We start from the raw sequence: 22,438 nt of genomic DNA on the forward strand, positions 1-22,438 counted from the left end.
ATGGCTACAGGAGAAAGCCTCCGTGTAAAAACAAATGGTACAAAGTATGTAGGTGAGAGCTCGTCTTGTCTCTCCATTGTAACGTGGGCAGCATTTCTCCCCACTCTCTCCTGGCAACATCCAGCTTTTGTCATAGGGAATGATGAATGCTACTCAGATGAAGAATATACGAAATGATCCCCAAGTCTGGGAACCAGCAGTGGAAAGAAAATGAGTGTCTCATGGGCTTCCCCCACTCCCACTGCCTGCAGATGCCACCCCTGGAAGTCATTTTCACGCTTTCACAGGGCGACCACCTTGCAGGGCCAGGTCAGTTTAAAGAGGTGATTCTCTTTTCAAGGTTTCCAATTGTTCCTTGATAAAAACATCATTACTACTTTTAAAACCACAAATAAGGGAGAAAGACCTTTTAAATTCGGTGAAGAGAAAATGAAAGATGTGTAAAAAAATACCAGTTAAATTACATGAGGCTGATAATGATGGCTTCAGGACAAGAGAGCATCCACAGTGGAGGAGAAAGAGAAGGGTGCTTCAAGTCTGAGACATAGTTTTGGATCTTGCTGCTTCCTAGACGTTAGTCCTTGGGCAATTCATTCCCCTTTGGCTGAGCTTTATTTTCCTCACATACAACGTGGGGCAACCGAATAAGATAACATGTGGCCTAAAACAGTGGTTGGCCTATCAGTGTTCGTTAATGTGTAAAGAATGAATGAACTGTTCTATATCCAGGACTAAACAAGGAACCCTCAATTTTTCAACTCTTTCCTTGAATCACGCTGAAAATATTGTTATCTGCAGTTGTTCTAGATCAGTTATCAATATCCTCCTAAATTTAGAATGTCTAGGAAGAGGGATTTTTTTTTTTTTTTGGAAATTCAAATTGGCAGAGGGTAGGTATATTTTTCTCCTTAGACAGCACCGCTTAGTTTTACAATCCAGGGATTTACGTAAAAGAAAGCTGGTCAGTTATTACGCATGATACATAACAACTATTTTTGGGCCAAGACTAACAATGATTGCCTTTGAGTCTAAAACAGAATTCTAAGCATGTCCCTTCCTCCTAAACACACACACACACACACACACACACACACACACCCATGCACGCATTCTTGCTCTTTCTCTCCCTGCCCGCAAGTCAAAGCCACTTCCTTTTCCTGGTCCCCAGTCGCCAGAAAAGTGGGTTGTGTGAAACGTGACCCTTACTCGGTTATACACTGAGGCTGGGTCACTCCATTGCCTGATCACCAGCAGAATGGGTCAATCTGTGTGTGAGGCTGAGAAAGGTAAATGAAGAATGTAGGCCACTTTGGCCTCCTATAGTTTCTGAGGCTGGCAGCCTGTAGTACATGTATCAGGGAGGGCCTGAGGAACAATTCCCGTCTGCACATAGGAGCTGCCCTGTCCAGTGTCCATGGGTTCAGAGGCACCAGAAGCACCTGAGTCCTGCCCCTGCAACCCGCCCATGCCCACTCAGGAAGCAATGGCTCCCACAGATGGCAGGGAGTTGTGCTTATGCTATTCTTCCCTTCCTCTTCTTCACTCTCTCCCTCACCTCCCTTAAGCAACCAGTACACACATTTGCGCGGTACACCCCAAAGCCAATGTCCCCCTATTCACACTGGAGACACATCCTCATGTCACCCCAGCAACCAGCACTGTGAAGCCTTTGGATACCCCATGTAAACACTGCTGGCCTCTGACCCTGGAAATCTTATTCTTCCCACAAAAGAAAAAACTTGTATGAATTAATTTTCCCACCTCTTAACCAGCTGCATAGAAATCATGCGGACATGGCTTTAAAGCTGGATTCCTGATGCGGCCTCAAATTTCTAACCCTCGATTACTTAGAATTAGATTTTCCCCCCACAAGACAATTATCCCCACACTAAGAATCTAGGAGGTTTTTTATCATTTCTCTTGGGACTTATTAAAACCAAAGAAACACTGAAAAATGGAGCAACTTCCATGTACATTCTACATTAACAGACCAACACATTTCAAAGAACTCACTCACTCAGAGGAAAAGTAAACAATTCTAAGGCAGGAGGTAATTTTTCTTTTTACTTTTCTTTTTGAATGACAATTTTTGTTTTGGAAGGCCTCTGTGTCTATCAAATAGGCAGTAGTGTTTGTGGCCATATTTGTGGCCTGAACGCAGCTGTCTAAACCCTGCAAACAGTTGGAATGACACTACAGGAATTCTCGGTCTCACTGAAACTGCAGAAATGGCAGGGACCTCTCTCATGGCAGGCACTGAAATACCTTTAATCACACCAGACAAAGGCCATCCAGGATGCATGGAAACCAAACCTCTCTCCTCGGCCCTTTGAGAGTAGTTGAAGTGGATATTATTTTAATCAAATCCTTTTAAATCACTAAATAGGATGACTCCATTTAATTAGCTTTTTACACAAAAAGCACATTTTTGTTCTGATACAACTTGATTACATATTTTTCAATTTTTAAATGGGTATGGGTTTCACTTTTTAAAAATACACTTTACATTGCCTCCCTGAACAAAATCTGGGTTCTCTTAGAAGTTAAGAAGGCGAGAAAGAAAAAAGAGCCCTCTCCCTCTCCTCTCCCTCTCCCTCTCCTCTTCCTCTCCCTCTCCCTCTCCGTCTCCGTCTCCCCACGGTCTCCCTCTCCGTCTCCCCACGGTCTCCCTCTCCCTCTCTTTCCACGGTCTCCCACTAATGCCGAGCCGAAGCTGGACTGTACTGCTGCCATCTCGGCTCACTGCAGCCTCCCTGCCTGATTCTCCTGCCTCAGCCTGCCGAGTGCCTGCGATTGCAGGCGCGCGCCGCCACGCCTGACTGGTTTTCGTATTTTTTTGGTGGAGACAGGGTTTCGCTGTGTTGGCCGGGCTGGTCTCCAGCTCCTAACTGCCAGTGATCCGCCAGCCTCGGCCTCCCGAGGTACCGGGATTGCAGACGGAGTCTGGTTCACTCAGTGCTCAATGGTGCCCAGGCTGGAGTGCAGTGGCGTGATCTCGGCTCGCTACAGCCTCCACCTCCCAGCCGCCTGCCTTGGCCTCCCAAAGTGCCGAGATTGCAGCCTCTGCCCGGCCGCCACCCCGTCTGGGAAGTGAGGAGCGTCTCTGCCTGGCCGCCCATCGTCTGGGACGTGAGGAGCCCCTCTGCCTGGCTACCCAGTCTGGAAAGTGAGGAGCGTCTCTGCCCGGCCGCCATCCCATCTAGGAAGTGAGGAGCGCCTCTTCCCGGCCGCCATCCCATCTAGGAAGTGAGGAGCGTCTCTGCCCGGCCGCCCATCGTCTGAGATGTGGGGAGCGCCTCTGCCCCGCCGCCCCGTCTGGGATGTGAGGAGCGCCTCTACCCGGCCGCGACCCCGTCTGGGAGGTGAGGAGCGTCTCTGCCCGGCAGCCACCCCATCCGGGAGGGAGGTGGGGGTCAGCCCCCGCCAGGCCAGCCGCCCCGTCTGGGAGGGAGGTGGGGGGGTCAGCCCCCCGCTCGGCCAGCTGCCCCGTCCGGGAGGGAGGTGGGGGGGGTCAGCCCCCTGCCTGGCCAGCCACCCCGTCCGGGAGGTGAGGGGCGCCTCTGCCCGGCCGCCCCTACTGGGAAGTGAGGAGCTCCTCTGCCCGGCCAGCCGCCCCATCCGGGAGGGAGGTGGGGGGGTCAGCCCCCGCCCGGCCAGCCGCCCCGTCCGCGAGGGAGGTGGGGGGGTCAGCCCCCCACCCGGCCAGCTGCCCCGTCCAGGAGGGTGGTGGGGGAGTCAGCCCCCCGCCAGGCCAGCCGCCCCGACCGGGAGGGAGGTGGGGGGGTCAGCCCCCCACCCGGCCAGCCGCCCCGTCCGGGAGGTGAGGGGCGCCTCTGCCCGGCCGCCCCTACTGGGAAGTGAGGAGCCCCTCTGCCCGGCCAGCCGCCCTGTCCGGGAGGGAGGTGGGGGGGTCAGCTCCCCGCCCGGCCAGCCGCCCCATCCGGGAGGTGAGGGGCGCCTCTGCCCGGCCGCCCCTACTGGGAAGTGAGGAGCCCCTCTGCCCAGCCACCACCCCGTCTGGGAGGTATGCCCAACAGCTCATTGAGAGCAGGCCATGATGACAATGGCGGTTTTGTGGAATAGAGAGGGGGGAAAGGCGGGGAAAGGTTTGAGAAATCGGATGGTTGCCGTGTCTGTATAGAAAGAGGTAGACACGGGAGACTTTTCATTTTGTTCTGTACTAAGAAAAATTCTTCTGCCTTGTGATCCTGTTGATCAGTGACCTTACCCCCAATCCTGTGCTCTCTGAAACATGTGCTGTGTCCACTCAGGGTTAAATGGATTAAGAGTGGTGCAAGATGTGCTTTGTTAAACAGATGCTTGTTAAACAGATGCTTGAAGGCAGCATGCTCGTTAAGAGTCATCACCACTCCCTAATCTCAAGTACCCAGGGACACACACAAACACTGGGGAAGGCCGCAGGGTCCTCTGCATAGGAAAACCAGAGACCTTTGTTCACTTGTTTATCTGCTGACCCTCCCTCCACTATTGTCCTATGACCCTGCCAAATCCCCCTCTGTGAGAAACACCCAAGAATGATCAATAAAAAAATAAAAATAAAAAATAAAAAAATACACTTTATACACTTAAAGCAATGATATCTGGAACTGTAACCCTCAAGAATTCTAAAAGATTCTGTGGAAAAGAAAATATTTGCTTTAATGTTTCCCTTGTGCACTACTGTGTCCCCCTCTTTTACCTTTGAACTCTCTTTGCTTGCCCAGATTAGTTCAATTTTAAGAATTATCTGTTCATTTGTCTGCTTGAAACTTTGTACTTTTGGGGAGCAAGTCAAGGAATGATGGTCTTATCGCCACATAATGCTATTAACAAGCATGGTTTCCACTCATTCATGCCTGCTCAATTTTTTAAGAGGGCCTACTATGAGTTAGGCACTAGGCTTGGCACAGATAAGGATTCTGAGCTGATAAAGCCTGCAGTTCCACAGTGAACACTGCTGTCAGACAGTCACTGCACAGACAACTATGCAACCACAATGACAGCTTTGAAGCGGCCGTGGCGATAGGGCAACCCCATCCAGCCTGGGCCTTTAGGGGAGTGTCAAGGAAGAGCTCTCTAAAAAGTAACAAATGCCGCTTTCTTAGAACTTACGAAACTTTAAAAAAAATAAGGCACACAAATATATTGTCTCAAATATTATATAAACTCCAAAGTAAGGTGGGGTATGGGAAGGGGAAAGCTCTGAGCCCAGACAGATCTGAGTAGAATCCTTACTATAACTACAGCACCTTGAGCCACTCATAGCTCCCTCACAGGACTGCTGTCACAGTGAAGTGTAACATAGATGATATAAAGCACTCTGCATAGCAGAAGTTCAATAAACCATAGATATTAATTAATACAGAATTTATGCTAACTTGTCTTTGAGCTTTAGCATGTCAAAATAAAGCTAATTTTCCACTTCTGTCTTTACAAAAACGTTCAACTAAAAGAGGAAACTTAAAAATCCACATGAAGAACAAACACTGTAACTTTGGCAATTTTTCTCCACTGGAGTTGGCCAACAGGTATCATTTACTTATACAACAGACGCACATCCTATATTAGATTCTTCTGGATAGGTAAACACAGACAAAAAGAAGAGTTGATAGATCCGTGTTCAACAGTGTTCTACCAGCAACAGAAAAAGGTTCTGAAAGTGGAACTTCTGGAATAGAGCTTTTAAAACAGCAAACTCCCCTAAGGCAATGATTGTTTTTCAGGTCATCAACTACTTGACTGAGGAGAGGGTGCAGGCAGAGCCTTTCAGAGGTGCCTCAGACTCACTCCATCCAAGCAGCATTTCTACCCGTTTAGTTTCTCTTAATCTGGATTCCCTGTGCACTTACAGACATCCACACCACGGGTCAGTCACCCGTGTTCACTCTTTTGTTAGACACTCATTGCTCCTTCAGTCCCAATCCATAACTGGTCTTACCTGGCATTCTTTAGACTGGTGGCCAACAGCCCTTTTTCCATTTTAATTCAAGACCCAAGTCAGAAAACAAAAACAAAAACAAAATGTATTTGGTTTGTGTTTTTCAATTTAAAAGCGAGTAATTTTACTTGGTCCTGGGAAAGGGACCACTTTACTGATAAGAAAAATGAAACTTGGGGAGGAGAAATGATTTTTCTAAGGTCTAACAGGAAGTTAACAGCAGAAGTGAAGCAAAAGTGAACACATTCCATTCAGTGCCCCCCACACCCCACTAACTGAGCCCTGCTGTTTGCCCGGCATGGGGCCAGGACTGGGAACCCAGATGAATGGACTTCCCCCTCCTGTGGCTGCAGGATTCACTGCCTGAGTTGGACAGGGGAGGGCAAGTCCTGCAGTCTGGGGCAAATGCCAGGCATTTCTTTGGGCTCCAAGGCACAATACTGCCCTGAGGGGGCTCCTGGCACCCATAGGCTCTTGCCTGCTGTGGACCTGGCCTAGTCCAGAAGGGTCACAGTATACTGACCTCCCATAGGGGACAGTCTTTGCCAATCCCTGGCTTCCACAGCCAAAACCTGAGTGCATGCGGATTCTAAAAAGGCTCCTTCTGCCTTGTCCTAACTAGAGCTGTGTTATTTCCCCAAGTTGCCCTGGTTTGTATGAGCTGAAAAGCCCGTGACTAGCAGTAGATCACAGGCCATCCTGCAGAAGCTAGGTGCCTGCATGGGGTCAAAGGTCAGGAGTTACTCACAATTGTTCTGGAACAATGTTTCAGATAGTATACTTCCCTAACTTAGAGACAAATGCGCTGCATTCAGAATGGCTCTAGTTCAGAAAGAAAAGCCTCTCTTGCACTCAAATCAACATGAGAAATAACCCCAAGTCATTCTCAGATGATGAAGGGGCAGCCCCCAAGTGGCCAGGGAATTGAGGAACATAACTCAGAACAGCTGAAAAGTTACACCCAAGGCAATGTGGTTGGGCAGAGTAGTGGGGGCCGAAAAGGACGCCTGGGTGGCTAGCGAGAGCTGCGACGTCCAGCCTTTCAGTGGGGGAACTCAAGGCACCTGGGGAGGCAGAGAGACGTACAGGCAGAGAAGGCTCAGCAAACATTCAGAGAAAGAATGCATTCACAGCTCCTCACACCCACTCCATCATGGAGTTTTTCTGGATAGCTCAGCCCTCAGTCAGAGCTTCCAAGCCCCTTCTGCACAGCTCTCAGATTGTACCATAATTACCTGAGTACTTGTCAGTCACATTCACTTTTGTCTCAAGAGAGTCCAGCATGATGTCTAACACCCAGTAGGAACCAAAAAAACGTTACATTAATCAAAGAATGACCTGCTACACAGTGGCTGCAATTCAAAGATACGGCTCAGGCAGAGGTGAGCAGCAGCCATCTGAGAGTGGAGGAAAAACAACAATGAATGGACTGAAAACGACCTCCTTGACCAGCCTGAGGATAGGCGCTCCCCATTCCTCCCCAGCCTGAAGGCTCCTCAGCCATGGGACAGCTGTTCCATTCTATTTCTGGGGTGGGAGCCATAACTTATAGTCAAAACATATGTTCCCATAAATTACCAGAATTGAGTGTTACAACTAAGGGAAGGGAGAAAATAGTGGGTCCACTAAGGGAGGTAAGGTTTTCTTTCTATTTCACAAACCAGTTCCTTCTCCAACTCAACCTCTCTCTTAGAAATCTATGGACTCAGAATTACAATCCCAAATTAAAAGTGGACTTCATCCTAGGTTCCAACAGGAAGCCCTTTATAATTCACAAGGCACTTGCTCTCAGTGCAAAACTTGCCAACTTACTTTTTCCACGTTTAGATCAGCATCCTGCTTCTTCAAAAAAACTGTAGAAGAAGAAAAAAAAAAGTGAGACATCAAAAGAGAACCAAGTACTCTCAGCCTACAAACCACCCACAAAGCACCACCATAGAATTTCCATTTGTTGCAGACAATCAATTTGCCCACAAATTTTTTATCATTCACACAATTGTTGCTAAGTCATAGTTGCCACAAACACCTGTCTGAAACTGCAAAGACCTGGCCTTGTACCACCAAAGGAAGCCAGCATGAGATTTTAACTTTCTGGAATCAGGAAAGATAAGGATAGAGGCCTTGTGTGTGTACACACACACACACACACACACACACACACACAAACACACTTCCCTTTTTCAGAGTCTCTACAAGTCATCAATGGTTGGGGCACAATTAAAACTGAGTCTTCCAAGGTCTTACTCAATTTACCTCTTGGATTAAAACACCCCCGGCACCCAGCCCATACCTTCCCCACTTCCTATCTGACTGTGGGTGGGCCCCACTGTCAAAAAAGCCTTTTGGGGATGGCCCCTGGTTCCCAGCAGCTGGGGTTCCCCTCTGCAGGAGGTATGCCAACCCAGCAGCCTGCATCAACTTGTCCATGGAACTCCAGCCCCGGGACTACCTTAGAACCTTGTGCCAAGCCCCTGGCGAGGCTGAGTGCTGGTTCTGATGACACCCATGCATGCTTCACATTAATCTTTAAAGTGCCAGGAGCAGGATGGCAGCTTTCCAGTTTGCTCACACGCTGTGCCTACAACTTGCCAATATTATGGTACTTCATTTATTATCTGCAATTTTAGCTGTTTGAATAAAGCTGCAGTTTTAATAAAGTGTCTAAAGAGAACAATAAAAATAGTTGAATGGAATTATGTTTACAACAATATGTTAGGGCAGAGAGCTTTGAGTTAAGAAATATGAAAAAAGGCAGGAACAATTTTTCCTATCTTGTAGAGACTCTTAAGCTTTTCAATGTGACTCTTAGTATCTTTCTTCCTGATCCAAGATTTAAAACACCCCCATGATAAATTATTATTCCCATCAAAACCATCCCCCACCACACACACACACAAAGAATTTTTGCACTGTTTGGAAAGATGTATAATTAACAGTAACATCTTTGTTTTGTTTAATCAAAGATGACTCGGAATGAAGGAAAGAAAAAATGACCATGAGGAAGAGAATTTGAAACTCATATATTGTTCTCTGCAGATGGGCATTCAAATCATGAACTCACTGGAGATGAGCAAGAGAACCACCACGGAGGTGAGAGAGAATGTGCTAATAAGCATGCCATTGCAGCTCATGCCTTAGCAACCCATATCATCTCGCCTCTTCCTGGGTTCTGAGACATGCTGTCCTGTCCTACGGAGAAACCGCCAGGCAATAGATGCCTTTTCTTTTGGCTAACCCACTAGGGATCTAGACACTGCTAAGCTGTAAAAAATGAGAATTATTTGTCCAGAAATTTTAACTTGCTTCCCTATAATCAGAAGAGAATAAATCAATACTATGAGAACTCTTCACAAAAGGGAACATGTATAGAGTGGAACTTTGCCTTCTATTCTTGAACACTTCTGCAGAGGCTCAGAAAAGTTGTTGCTCTGATTCACAGGTCACAATAAGGAGATTTCTATTTACAAGGTGGAAGATTTTTTCATCAGCCTTAGAAAGAGCACTTGGAGAATCATTACCATTTCCAAAGTAGGGAAGAAACTTTAATACCCTTCTTTCAAGCATACTGTGTAACTCCAACAATATAGGATGCCCAATTCACAAGATTCTGAAAGAATGAGCCTTCACGCTACAGCACTTTAGCAACCAGTACCAATAGGAAAACGGAAAACCCATTTGAAGCTGCTGACTCACTACTGCATAAGGAGTGTTATCCATCCATACATATATACGGCATCATCCAATTTCTTTTTCAGGCTTACGAAACAGATGGAGTTAACTAACAAAAACAATATATACACCCATCATTCTGCAGCCATAAACCAAAAGGAGGACACCACAGCTTTAACTCTGAGGACTCTAAGCAAGATACTGAAATATTTTTAGAGAGCGGCTCCACTGTTTCCAAGATGATAAGGATGGACGCAAAATAGAATTGCTATCTAGAATAAAGAGTGGCATTTGCTTTTAAAACCACATATATCTTTCTTAAGGCTGTCTTTCTGAAAAGTTGAGAAAAAGTAAATGTTTATTCACAAATGTTTAAGTGAAATAGAGATACTTTTTATTTCAAAGATTCATATTTTCTTAAAAATCATTTTTAAAAAATTGACCAATTATCTTCCTAATTTATCTGTATTCTAAATCTGATTTTTTGAAGATGCAAGTTTTAGGTTTCCAAGACTAAGGGAAGATAGGCTTCTCCCACGCCCACCCCCCGTGTGTGTGTGTGCATGTGCGTATAGATATTATATCGATATGCATATGTAGTTACACAGACATTTTAAACAGTTGTCTATGCATTCAATTGTGGGCTTTGGGCATTAGGGCATTTTCCATGCTTTTATTCTTCTTGCTGAAGCAGTGCTGATGTTTTGTTTGAGAAACATAAGTGACCCAGATAGCCCAGTGGAAAAGGCTGATCCATTAATGTTGCAAATGTGTGGTCAACTGCAGGAATGGAAGCCAAAGGACAAGACCCTGACCAAAAATGAACTACTTCCAACTGTCTAGATCAGACCAATCCTCCAACATTGGGTGAACACACAGACAATAAATAAAACTGAGCAATCCTCAACTCTGAGCTCTCTCTTGATACAGGCATCCCTCCAGCTCCCCGTCACCCCCCTGCACTGTTTCCGAATGCCCACAGACATCTCCCTATGAACCTCACGACGGGGCAGTGCAGGCAGAGCAACCAGTACACAGTCAAAGGAGCATGGGCTGCACGCTTAGAGGCCTGACAGTGCTGCACAACAGAGGAGTGGCTAGGAGGATGGTGGCAGGCTGGAGGGAGAAAGGTGGGAAGTAAGGCAGAGGCCAGACTGTGAGAGACGGTGTACAGTAGCTAAGAAGGCAGCCAGAAGTAGCACTGTACCACTGTGTTTTCAACCTGCCTCTATCCCAGGAAAGGGCCGAAAAAGAAAGGCAGCCCCCAATAATTCCTGGTGCTGGGCTATGCCTTGTCATTCCAATCTCACCAACCCTGCTGGGTAGCAACTTTCTCCTAATCAGCCTGCAGGGTCTAGATTAAAATCACTTTTTCACTCTTGTTTTCCTTTGCCCACACCCCCATGCAGGACTAGATTTCCTCTTCTCTGTGTTCCTACGGCACTTTGCGCAGAGCCTGTTTCGTTGTTTCCCTGCTAGACTGTCAGCTTCTTGGTGACTGGGACTACACCAAGCATGGTACCTGCAAGATACAGGGGCGTGTGCCATCTCTGGTGATGGCTGGAGGAAGGGTGAAGAGGGGAGGTGACAGAGAGAATTAAATCAATGGAGATCCAAACTGGAGATTCTGCTATTATGTTTACTACTACCCAGCAATTCTTGCTATTGAAAGAGATTCAATACATTAGGGTCATAACCATGTATCATACAGGATGAAGGACATTTAAGGGCCATGATGAATCCGAGATTTAAATAATGGTTCAGGATTTTGTCTGATTATCTTAAAAATGGAAGATTGAGAGAAAAACGAGGTATAATTTTCCCTTGCCATGGTGTCTTCTCTATTTCAAATTCAACTCTTTTTACTACTTGCAAAAGATTTAAAATATTCACTGACCTGCCAAAAAACATCTGTACATTGCTGGACACATCTTCACAGATTCACATCGGAATGGCTTCTTTCTGCACCAATGATCATAGCTCTATTCAACCACAACTAAAGTGAGAACCTCAGAACCGTACGTGGAGTGATGTCAGTGGTGACTGAGGATAAAATAGCCGTTTGATGCAACTTCCATATCGAGCGTGTCCACAGGGACAAGTGCTCCTTCACTTATTCTTAACTTAGGATCAAAGGCACAAAAATGACCAGGCAGGGCCAGACTCTGCCATAATTCCAAAGAAGGCTGAGACATATACACAGCACACACAGAAGCTCCTCAATGCTCTCTGGCAACGGGGCAGCCCCTGGCTCTCTGCCTGCAGTCCAGGAACAGGCCCACTCTCACAGGGCTCCCTGAGGCCTGTGCAGCTGCAGACAGACATGCAGTGTGTGGGACCATCCACGCTCAGGGTCTCCACAGTCTCCTGTGTGCCCAACAGCTGGGTTAGGCGCCTGAGACAGGACCCAGCTCAGACAAGGCCCTCTGTTGTGGAGCATTCCTCATTGCCACGTTTCCCCAGGAAAAATGTATTTTCCTCCAACCATTCATTCTGGCCCCAAACTAGCTCATTCTCCTGTGTCTTGCTCCACACACAAACCTTCTCCCAAGGTTAGAGATGGCAGCAACTGCAACTTCTTCTCCTGTCTTATTCAGTCCTAATCAAGGTACAGTGATATGTGCACGTTCAAAATGAGGGGCACGTGACGAACATGGTACTAGACATTGGTACTACCCCAGGGGCATCTAGGGGAAGACTCTAGTCTAGCAGAGGACAGCAGAGGTGGCTGGGGAAGGCCCTGGTGTCCCCCACATTGGGAGGATGGCACAGGTATCAGCCAGTGCTATGTGTACTTTGTATTACTATTTTGTTCTTGTTTATCTTATGTACATATTTATTTTAACTCATTAAAAAGGTAATACACGCTCATTGAAGATTTGGAAAATATGAAACCCCTGTTATGATACTGAAGCTTTTCCTTTTGGGCCAGTTTTTGTATGAACATATAAATTTCCACATTCTACACCAGCACCTCCGCCTTGCACATCACAATTGAGAGCACACAACTTCTGACAGAGGCAACCAAAAGGGGAAGGGACCCTATAAGAACAGTGTACCTAGAACCACTAACTGCACGGTCTGTTTCAATTAGTATCATGATGACCACCTGATGATGCCCTTCATCCCTGACCTGTGAATTACTCTCTACAATACAGAATTGTGGTCCACAGGCAGGGAGGAAGAGGCTGGCTTGGAAACCAAGTTCCATCCCTAGCTCTGCTATTTATCTGCTCTGCGATTGGGTGGGAGAGGGTGTGGCAAGGGTCACATATTTAAAAACCCCAGGGGCCAGGTAAGCAACATAAATGAATAAAGCAGGTAAGATGAAGCTGGGTGAGCTGAAGAGCCCTGCTCCCTCCAAAGAAGACAGCCACAACACTGCTTGGGCAGGCTGCTATCATTAGAGAAGGCAGGTTCAGTTTTGCCAAACCTTCCCTTTTTTTTTTTTTTCAAGAGAAGCTGGAAATCTCAGCTTTTATGTAATACTGTCCTATTTAAAAGTGTTAGTTTACATTTTTGAAATGCACCATGTGGCCCAACAAAACATAAATGACGGTATGTATGATCCAGCCCATAGAGTGGTTTGCTATCTTTAGAAGTAATAAAAAGGTACATGCCTCCATTTCTCCTTCTGTTAAATAGGAAATTGACTATCTGCTCACCACTGGGGATTTATTTAAGAGCACAGAGGGGGTTCCATTATCATATAACAAAATAATCCAAATGTATTCAGATATACAAAGCAGGGTAACACGTTCCCTTATATTTCTTAACCATGGTTGACATAAATGGGGCTTGATGTGGTGTGGAATTATTCGAAATGTACACTCATGCAGTTAGCTTCTAAATAAACAAAAGAAGAGAGCTGCAGTAGACTTAGAGGATGAGGGTGTGACCAGCTGGTGATACTGTATCAAATGGTGGAATGAAAGCCAGACTGGAATGGCTCTGATTTTTAACAAACACCGTGTGGAGACAGGTAGTATTGACAACCCTCTCAAGAAGAACTGAAATAAAGGGTGGTATAGAAGTGGGGTGTTGGCCAAAGGAGAATGGGGATTAAGAAGAGTACATCCTTTAAGATAGATAAACCTACAAATGTTTATATGTTATGGAAATTATCTCATTTTAAGGCAAGCAAACAAAAAGCCCAAATACCAACTGAAGGAACTGTGTCAGAAAAATACGAGACTGTGTTGGGTGCAGTAAAAATTTTATTAGTAAGAGTTAAAAAAAAAAATCCAAAATCTAGTTATATAGGTTTTCCTAAACAAGAAGCCAGGAAAAAAAAAGTCCTTACTACAACACACACTGCCCTACATTTTACACTGTGCCATTTCTGTATTTGTCCTTTTTAGCCTACTTCTATCACAGTCTCTCTTTGCTAAAATACATTAGTTGCCATGGAAACGATGTCATAGTGTGTAAAACCATTTACTGTCCTTGGAAAGGCATTCATGATAAAATTGAACAGTAGCACGTTCCACAAAGAGAAGCAACAGAACCAGTTGTGCAAGAACACAACAAGGTTTCACAACTGTGACTTCAGAGTATTCCTCTACCACCAACATCATAGGTCTCTGAGAATTGCATGAGCTTTTGCATGTCAGTTTTCCCCAAATCACCCAGAGCAGCACCTTTCCAAATGTACTTAAAAAGTCTCTGATCTAATGTTGGTGAAGACAATAGATTCCCTAGAATTCATACTTCCAAGAGGTGGGGAGGGGCTGAAAGACCACAGAATCAGAATGGTTTTATGCATCGTAAGACTTCCACTAATGGAGAGGATCCAGTCCTGTCATACATTCTGCTGACCAACTTTGTTATCAGAGATACAAATCATATTTGGAACATAGAGATTTGGACTTGAATTTGCTTACTGGCATGGATTACCAAGACACTCCTTTTTTTTTTTTTTTTCATCAATTCAAAGTAAACCAAATCATCACAACAAGAAAATACATTGTGCAACTCTCATGTCCCCTTCTGACAAAGAAGGCATATAGCCAGGTGTATGTTCCCTGGAAGCTTAAAATCTAGTTGGGGACAATCAGGCAAGAGCACAAACGGCCTCTTGCTTGGGCTGTGGCAAAGAGCTGGATTTTATCCTAATTGCGACAGGATGACATCAGGGGAGCAACATGATCTCATAGAGATTCTTTTAAATCTATGAATTTTTAACTTTAGAGACAGGGTCTCACTGTGTCACCCAGGCTGGAGAGCAGTGGTAAGATCATAGTTCACTGCAGCTTTGACCTCTTAGGCTGAAGCGATCCTCCTACCTCAGCCTCCTGGGTAGCTAGGACTACAGAAGTGCTTCATCATGACAGGCTAATTTTTAAATTTTTTGTACAGATGGAGTTTCACTGTGTTGCCCAGGCTGGTCACGAATTTCTGCCTTGAAGTGATCCTCCTGCTTTGTCATATAGATTTTTAAAAGCTCATTCAGCCATTGTGGGAAGTGGGGTTGGAAAGATCAAGACTAGAGAAGGGCAGAGTCCAGACAAAGGAGGGTGGAAAGCAGATGGAGAAATGTGATTTTCTACTCAGGTTGACAGTGTCCTTCCCTTTGTCTGCAAAAGTGCTGGTTTATGCCTGTTGTCCCAGCAGACAGTCAGGTTAAGCACTTGTTCAGATGTTTCACTTCATAAACCAAGTGTTATTACTGGTTATATTAAAATACACCAGGATGGGTTTTGTAACCTCCAGTTTGCACTTGCAGCTTCTCCCATACCTTGTCTACCGGTGTGTGAGACGACTATACAGTGAAGGGAACGTTCATGTTAACATGTGATTAAAGCTGAAAGATGACCAATGACAATCCATTTCTTTTCCTGTCCCTTTCCAATCGTGGTGTAAGCAACACCTCCCTTTCAAGGACAACACGCAGTATGCTCACCATAAAACAAAGAGTACTTGGACATGAGCAGCTAAGGGCAGTTAACTCCTTCCGGTCTTGATTGGCAGTGGGAAAAGTATTCCAGGCCACTGCCTCACCAGACACTAGATGTGCTGACCATTGCACTGTGACCCGTGTTGCAGCCTGAGATGCACGGAACAGCAGTCAGAAGGGTTAATGGAAAACAAAGAAAGTTATAGGTTAGGCATACATGAAATATTCGCAGGAAACAGATCTGCTACAGATCTTTTAAAGAATTGTCTGAATGCTCTCATTTCAGTGTTTTTGTCATTTATTGAATCGTTATACTATTTTATTTTGCAATATACCTTTCGGCAGTGATGAGCTAAAAAGAAAAAGAAAATGCAAGTTTAATAAAAAATTAAGTACCAAATTTCTGCTTTTCAAGAAAGCAGATGATGAACATAAATTCACACAAAATGCTTGTTGATACTTACTATCCATCATGGGAGCCTTAGTGATATCACTGACTACATAAACCACAAGTCACAAATCTGCTAAAGAGGCAACAGCAACTACTTCAAATGTTAATAATGATGCAAGACTATGTTAAGGAAGATGATTTAACATACGCAGCTGCAGAAGGTTTACTAACATAGCACTCTAGGAGACATTTCTTTTGGATGAAATGTCTGTTGTTCCAAATTGATTTTGCTTATTTTTGAGGTCAGGTGTTTTTGTGCAAATATGAAAAGTGAAACGATGACTTTAATGTATTAGCTTCATTAGCAGAAGAAAAAAACTTTACCAAGAGTTAAATTATTCCAGTTTTATGTTAGTATTACCAGGTGTTTTAAACAGAAAATCAATTAATTCAAATAATTTTTTTTTCATTTATCTCATGGGATCAAAATAAAGCTTGTGGAAGTTTATTTTGTCACAGGTAAAACATCTCATATTATTGTAAATGCTACTGTAAATTGTAAAAAGCTCAACATAGGAGATGAAATGATTTGATTTTGCAGGAATAATACAAATTTTGTGATGCTAAAAATAAGGTTCTTAACTAAATCAAGAAACCTATGGTGCAGAATGTTACTTAGAATGTGTTATGTCACATGCATAATTCATAACTGCATTCAAACAAGTGGCTATATCCTATCGAATGTAAAAACTGTAGAGGTAGAAATTAACTAATAGTTATATATACCCAATTAGAAATACCCCAAACTTTTTGTGACAAAGCCAATACTAAATACAAAAAACACTTCAACATAGCAGTATATTCCTTCTCTTTTGTCCCCGTTATCATCAACTGGGTTTTGTTAATGCTTGAGAAATGACTCTGTATGTCAACCTGGGCGTGCCATAACGGTATCATAGACAAGTCCTTTAAAAAGTTTGGGTGTATTCTGTTCCAAACTAGTTGGAAGTCTTTGATCAAAGCAGTGAATGAAGCACCAAAACAGTTCAGCTTTTGAAGCCTGTAGCCAACTGCAGTTATTGAAAATAAGACTTGTAAACAGAAGATGCTCAAATTTATCCCAACAAAAGCAAAGGAGGAACTGAACACATTGCATGATGAGAACTCAGTGTTCAAGATTTAATTCTGAAATTCTGTTCTGATGTTTTGTAATATCTTGACTTGTGGCAATCTTTTGATGGAATGCCTAGTTTTAACTGGATACATTTATATTCCATACCAGAATGGAGTGAAACTGAGAAGGTCTGCAATTTTGTGGATCTAAATTTGACAAAACATTTGAAAGGACCACAGAGAAACTTAATTTCATAAGTTTTGTCTTATAAAAATATTTGTTGAAGAATTCTGAATGAGAGAAAAAGATCTGTGAAAATATTTGGGTGAAAACAGTTACACATTTCAACATTTTAAAAACTTGTCTAAGAAGAGCTTCCATTGAGCAGAATTTGTTCAGAGCTCACCAGGGACTTTGCATCTAAGAGCTATTTTCTGAATGAGAAATATTGTGATGTACACATAGAAGCCAATCAAAGATATTAATTTCAAATACTAACTATAAACACAACTTTGAAGAGATTGGAGGCAACTTTATTAAGAAAATTAAAAACAATTCATTCTTCATATGGAGTATCACTGGCATAGGTTAGAGACATTGCTAAAAAGTTGACTAATGGGAGTGAAAAATAATTACTTATGTTATTATTTTATAAAACTCAGATAATATAAGATTTTTTAAGTTTAATCTATATGGACATATGTTTTTAAGTTTTAAAAATTTTATTTCTGAAAAGATTCTGAAGAGAACTATTTTATAGGTCTAACATATTTTTAAAATGTCAGTTAATAAATCAATACTTTTTAAATTCTATCCATTTAATTATTTGCTGACTCTTTTCAATTTAAATTATGTGGTTCTCCATCTCTAACTCTCTTGGCTCCCCCCCGACACACAAGGTAAAAATATGAGATGTATTTATGTTTTGAGAAAATTTGCTAAGAGTGTCACAATAATTTTCTGGTGAGAAAATACATAAGCAGTATCCAAACAGGCAACTCCCCACCTCACCCCAGAACACCCCCAATAAAGGCACACTTTTAAAGCAAGCCTGATGATTTCCCTTCCAAAATTACTAGGTATTTCAGAAACAGCAGGTTTTAAAATACATCATCTTAAATGCAGCATCATCCTCATATGAATGTCAAAGAGAGATGAAATGCAATTAAAAAGAGCTAACTGTTTTTTTCTCCCCCTCTCTCATTTGAGTGTTCTGGTAACTACTTACAAATTATACTTGGAAATGAATCCTTTCATAAACTGATACTTTATTTAGCACATGAGAACTGAATAAAAATGAAGAGCATTTCCCCTTGTATTTAGAGACATTTCTACTATTCACCCTGTTACCTTTACAATATGAAACTGAAGGATCACACACAGTAAAAATTCTCCTCTAATCTCCAGCATCACAGTAAATTCATTAGAGAAAGGCTTGAAATTCTAATACTTTCCACTGACCTGAGGCCCGAAGGCAACTGAGGTCCTTCTCAGGGAAAAACTGCCACTAGCTAAACAATGGGAAGCCAGAAACCCCACACTACCTTGAAACATCAGGTGGAAAACTCTGCCGCTTGAGGACACAATCTTACACTTCTTGCCCCAAATGAACCTAGGACAGGTATACTAAGCCACGATTTATCAAAGGAAAAATGGTATACTATAAGAGTATAGGTAAATTTGTCACAAATAAAAAAGTTTAAGCAGTTAAAATATAGCCCAAATGCAGAGTGGCAGGTTTGAAATATACACTTACTACCTAACAATATAAAAAGATGTTACTTTATTTCTGCATGATTGAATTCAACTTGATTATGATCATTGCATTTCTACTTATGGCAGAAAAAAAAAAAAACAATCTTACTCGTTACAGGTAACCTAGTGGCTTCAGAGTTAAAACTTTAGTTGCTTCAGGGCAATCAGTCAAATTAAATTCACTTCAAGCTGCCGGGCTGTGTTCCGGGCTGTGTTCCTTTCGTTCTCCTTCTTCTCCCCAGGGAGATTACAGACCATCACAGTGATGGGGAGAGGATTGAGTCTAAGTGCTGGCCTCTGGCCTCTGTGGGATGTCTTGTTCCTTTGTCATTGGGTGCTGGCCTGGTTTGGCTGATGAAGCTGGTCAATACCTCACTGGGGCTCAGTAGTATCTGTGGCCACGATCCCAGCCAGCCTCCAGCAGGGAGACTGGCACACTTCCCTTCTGTGCCCTCTCTATTCTGACCCTAGATATCTCAGTACCTTTACATCCACCCAAGGGCATAAGCAGGACTGTCGGGATTTCCCCACGCCATGTACAGGTTTTGGGGAACTGGGAAGGAACATCACCTCAGGGCCCATTTCTACCTAAACACACCCCACTGCAGGGCAAACTACAAGGTGGTTTCCTTCCAGAGTCCCAGAGAGGAGGCAGGGCACCAGTGCTCTCGGCTTACAGGGGGTCGCTCACCTACCTGGGCCTTCTATCATCTCAATAACCCCGTAAGCAGAAGCCCAGGACAACTGGGTGCTAGATCTCAGTGACCCATCCATTTCTTAACCCTGGAATCCTCTGAATCTCTGCAAGCTCCTCCTTCCAACCCAGGAAGCAATTTTCTCCTTCTTGGGCTAACGGAAGTGATCCTGTAGCCTCCCTCCTCCGTGGCTTAATGTACAGTATATGCCAGGCCTTCTGAGATTTGGCTGCTTGGAAACCACAAACCATTTTTCTTCTAACAAAGCCTGTCTCTTTTACATGAAGGCTTGGGCTAACTCTGTTCTCTGAAACAGGTTTTAAGGGCCTGTTTTGGAAGTCAAAAGCTGAACAATGTCTTCTTTGTCGTTGACCATGTTCTGTCCTCCCCTTGAAGTGATGGAATCCCTAGCTTCAATGGGGGAGACTCCCAGGGCAACAAGAATTAGGAGGAAGGGAAAGTAAATTGAATACCAGTTCAAAATATTATTCCCACTAAACTAGCTGCTCATAACGCAAGGTCTCAGAGGTCCCAGAACACTTATCTAGGATTTAAAAAAAAAAAAGAAAAAAAAAAGTGCAACACACTGACAGGCCATTCTCCTAGAAGATACCATTTATATCATTATACATTTATATTTGAACCAAGGGCAAGGGGAGCCTATGGCTTTCCGTTTCTTGAGTTCTTCCTATCCAATATCCTCAGTCTCTGTTCTACTGTTGAGTGGAGGTCCAAAACCACCCCTGCATCAGCATCGTTTTGGAACTCTCCACTTCCCTGGGTTTCCTCAACTGAGGGCCCCCTCACCTTTGTCACTCCTCTTCCGTACCTGCTGTGCCCACTCATCACATCCCTGAGGCCTCAGACCCTTCTTTATCTATCACCTCCAATCCAAGCTCACGCCCCTTCCAGCCTGAATACTAGTTTCAGCTGATTCATATGATGTTTTCTTTAGTCTCTTAGAGCAACCTATTATTCAAACCAATGCCCAACTCTAAGTCACCGCAAGGCCAGATTTTTCATTCCAAAGTGACAAGTATTACCAGGCAGAGTCACAAAATTGGGCTAAAGGGAACTATAAACATACGTGCAAATTCCAATGGGGCCTCACTCCATATTTTTTATCCATCTATTTACACACTGTGCTACAGTTTAGTGGCTGGCTGAATTTTTTCTAGATTCTCCAAGCCCACTCTCCCTTCTTCAAATCTCTCAACATGAGATGACAGTTCAGCCTCCAGTTCATAGAAAAGTTCCAGGACACTCCACTCCTTTGAACTTCTTTCTTCTTACATGCAAATTTCACTGTATCTTTATTTATCTTGCAGTAATAGTTAAAATCACACAGGTAAAGTACATAGCACCACGATACCTGCCATTTAGCAGGCATGCGATCTTGTTTTGTTCTTGTCTGTTCTCTTTCCCTCTGAGTGACTGCTACTTTCTATTACTTTGAGGGTTATAGTGGGTTCAATGGTGCCAACCCCCCAACCACAAAAAACAAAAACAAAAAACACACCATGCCCATCTGGAATCTGTGAATATGGCCTATTTGGAAAAAGGGGTCTTTGTAGATGTAACTAAGTTAAGAATATCAAGATAAGAATATCCCATATTAGGGCTGGCCCTAAATTCAGCGACAAGTTTCCTTGTAAGAGAGGAGAAGGCCATGCAATGACATGCAGAGGAAAATACCCTGTGAAGATGGAGGCAGAGATTGTAGTGACATGCCTACAAAGCCAAGGAAAGCCAAGGTTTGCCGGCAGCCACAGAGAAGCCTGGGACAGAATCTCCTTCAGGGACTCCATAAGAAATAAACCCTGCTGAGAGCCTGGTTTCTGATTTTGGGCCTCCAGGACTATGACAGAAAATGTTCTCTTGTGTTAAGCCGAGTTTGTGGGAATTTGTTATGGCAGTCCCGGGAAACCAGTAAAAGGTCTAACTTAATCAAGATCTCATCTCCACCAACTCTTCACCAATCTTCCATCCATTGTTCCTTCTCGCTCCTGCCTAACCAACACCTCCCTCTTCAGTGGATCATTCCTGCATGTTCTAGCTCAACCATGGGCTAGACTGAAAACCCCATGGGTGTTTTGGTGGGCAGCACAGAGCAGGAATCTTCCAGCAGCAGCAGTTCTGGATCTCAAGTGTGTGGAAGGAAGCCCTGTTCTGGGGATGGGGGCCAGGGTGATTCATTCCCTGGAAACAGAACCTCTGTCACAGCTAGAGATGTGAGGATCAGGGAAAGCAGTAGGGCTTGCCTTGGGCACCCCAGATTAGGGACTCTTCCCCACATGGCATGTTGGACTGGGGTACAATCAAATAATGTTTAGGGTTGCAGTTTTTTAAGTGCCAATCCCTCTTGGATCATACTTAACAAATAAATTAACCAGAACCTGTCCCTTTCCCAGGAGCTGCTGGCACCCATAGAGGCGTCTGGTTCTGTTCATTCTACCACAGTCCTTCCAGATTCTTCCCAGACACTCCTCATCCTCACTGGTCTTCATTGAGTAATTCTCAACCTCTAAGAGAACAACCTCTAACACTTGGCAGTCTGAAATCAAGAATCTGTTGAATAATGACTATGGGAATTACATGGTCAACCACACTTACATGAAAAGAAGGGTGAGGTATGGCACATTATCTATGCTTTGGCCCTAACGGAGAGGCAAGATTAGAAGTAGGGCCATTGCATTTTCACCCAAGGAGGCAGAACATAAGGGGGAATCTAAAACATGCAACCAAAATCTGGATTCTAAACCATGACTCCAAGGATCCATCAGTGCAGAGGACCCAATGTATCACCTGCATGAAGAAAAGTTACTTAAGACGCATCTCATTCTAGAAGTACTGAAAACATATGTAAAACCTCCCAACTTGGAAGCTTAGAATCAGAACCAATGAGCATTTAATAAATGCACAGTGTAGTATCACGCAGCACAAGGCAAATTAAACAAGGTTCACTCTCAGCCTTCTAGAA

At 43.9% G+C, this 22,438-nt stretch overlaps 1 protein-coding gene across 6 annotated transcripts in view; it reads right to left on the reverse strand.

The window, feature by feature from the left end:
* FYN (FYN proto-oncogene, Src family tyrosine kinase) overlaps positions 1-22,438 on the reverse strand; it is a 214,377-nt gene that overhangs the window by 180,090 nt on the left and 11,849 nt on the right. For 2 of the 6 annotated variants that reach the window (XM_009451859.4, XM_001159342.7), the window contains exon 1: positions 7,751-7,794. The exons of the other annotated variants lie outside the window; for them this stretch is intronic. The gene's annotated coding sequence lies outside the window, so the exon portion shown is untranslated. Of the gene's footprint in view, positions 1-7,750; positions 7,795-22,438 lie in introns of those variants that run through there. 6 annotated transcript variants of the gene reach the window in all.

The sequence above is a fragment of the Pan troglodytes genome, chromosome 5 (genome assembly GCF_028858775.2).
Source record: "Pan troglodytes isolate AG18354 chromosome 5, NHGRI_mPanTro3-v2.0_pri, whole genome shotgun sequence".
Classification (NCBI taxonomy): Eukaryota; Metazoa; Chordata; class Mammalia; order Primates; family Hominidae; genus Pan; species Pan troglodytes.